Consider the following 2,170-nt stretch of genomic DNA (forward strand, 5'->3'; position numbering starts at 1 on the left):
AGTTAAAGTGATTATAAAACCCCAGGACAGGCTTAAGGGTAATCCATATGAATATTGTTTTCATCAAAGCAATAGGTCTTTGGTGGAGCAAAGTCATCTGCTTTCACTCCGTTGCCTAAGGACTGACTTTAGAAAGGCATACATCAAGTAAGTGGAATTATTTTCTTCCAATTCCCTTAAAGTTCACTTTTTACCAGTAACTACTTTTAGGCATCTTATATAAGTAAGAATGTACACTTTTGAACATTGCTACTGATGGATTTTCCTCTTTCACTTGGACTCTTAGGAATATGCTGTCTTTGTGCCTAAAACACAGAATGAGGTTAAAATAAGCTATGCTTCTCAATGCAGTAAAGAAATCAGAACTATAAACAAAATAATATGATTATTTTGAAAGACATGACAAAATTGATGTGAATGTGGACATGAGAGTGGCCATTAACCCTATGTATGGAAGAAAGCTGAAATGTATTCTTTTAAAGATATATCCTGTTCCTTCTTTTGTTATTTGGGATGTAAACTTAGCAGCAGAAGCAATGTGATTTTTTTATGCCAAGGATGGGTGGAAAGAGTTGAAGAAACAGGGATACTGTGATAGCAATAAGTGACCAGCACTTGTATGGTCCACCCTCCACTTTTCTACAAACAGAGCAAAATGAGGGCTCTGTGGCTTCACAAATGTTGAAGCACCTACACAGGTGACATTCTCTGAGTAAGGTGCATTAATCGAGTGCAAGCTGGATCTTCCTAACATTTGTCTTAACTCAGAAAATTTACAACTCACTCTTCAGGCTGGGTACTGGAGAGAGGAATTTAATAGCCGAGTTGACTCTGGGTTCTGTTCAGATGCAGCAGTCTTCAAACATGAGGAGAATATGCTTTACATAAAAATCTAGATGGGCAGATGAAAGAGTTTATATGCAAGTTTCTGAAAAGTAAAAAATGGAACTGCTAGTCTCAGTTGCTAACAGATGGAATTGTGCTTGACAGTTTCCTACAAAATAGGGTAGAGATATTCATGGCACAAAATTCTAGAGGAACCACTGAAAGAGAGAAGACTCTCCACGTCCCATTGGCTATTTAGCCTCATGTATCTTCCCTTTTACCATTGTAAAAAGACCAGGTTAACTGCAGATGTTAACCACTGTATAATTTCAAAATCATAATGCTCCATCTTTAGTTAAGGTAAGAAATTTAAAGTATTAGACAGAGAGAAACTGAGGAGGAATATCTTCATATAGTACTGAAGACCAAATATAACCTCAGACATATACAGTAATGCATGTATAGGACAAAAATGGTATGTAATAAGTTTAATATTTACTATAGGATGATATGAAAAGTGGAGATCATCATAAATATTCTGGTTCTTTTTGTTTATACTTGGTGGTAGCATTTAAACCAGCGTAGAGGGGTTATAAAATGTTACCAACTCAAGATGATAATGACATGCACTTGCATAATTGATGCAGACAGAAGTAGATTTCAACCTCCTATGTTCCTAATATATATTTACCTTAAAGGACAAAGCCAAGGAAACAAATATAGGAGCTTAGAAATCAAATAATTCAAGTAGTAACAACAAGTAGGGAAGCTTTATTATTCATACAATTATACTCAGATCAACAAATTCTGCCTTATTCACAGTTACTTTAGCTTGGTGTCTATTACACTGATCAGTCTAACAGATTTCCACAGGAGACAGTGTTCTAGTTTTTAGTTCTCTTAATCACCTCTTTTCTTACGTAGCTTCTTTCAATGATGCTGTCAGCAAGGTGATGCCTAGTTCCAATTAGAACTGCAATCAATATTCATGTAATGAGGGTGCAGCAAAACCATGATGGATAAAAATTTGACTAAAGTATGAAAAAATAAGAACATCAAAAGCACCATACTGGGTCATACAAATGATCCATCTAGCCCAGTATCCTATCTTTGACAGAAGTGGATGCTATAGAAAGAGAGCATTGAACTAGCTGACTCTAGAATGATCTCTCCACTACTCAGCAACCTTCTAGGCAGCCACCATTATTCATTTAGAGATGCCAAAGGAAACATCTCCAACTGTTGGCTACAAATGTCCAACTCGGGATCCTTACAATTCTGGTTTATTAGGCGGATTGAAGCACTGTAATGAAGTTAAATCATAAACCTTGGGGCTGGTCCCCCC

The 2,170-nt window shown here is 36.5% G+C and overlaps 1 long non-coding RNA gene across 1 annotated transcript in view; it reads right to left on the minus strand.

The window, feature by feature from the left end:
• Positions 1 to 262: 262 nt before the first annotated feature.
• LOC102376542 overlaps positions 263 to 2,170 on the minus strand; it is a 17,844-nt gene continuing 15,936 nt past the window's right edge. The window contains exons 3-4 of the long non-coding RNA XR_324052.1: positions 785 to 892; positions 263 to 305 (exon numbers count right to left, since the gene is read on the minus strand). This is a non-coding gene — a long non-coding RNA (uncharacterized LOC102376542). The remainder of the gene's footprint in view (positions 306 to 784; positions 893 to 2,170) is intronic.

This window comes from Alligator sinensis, unplaced genomic scaffold, assembly GCF_000455745.1.
Source record: "Alligator sinensis unplaced genomic scaffold, ASM45574v1 scaffold865_1, whole genome shotgun sequence".
Taxonomy (NCBI): Eukaryota; Metazoa; Chordata; order Crocodylia; family Alligatoridae; genus Alligator; species Alligator sinensis.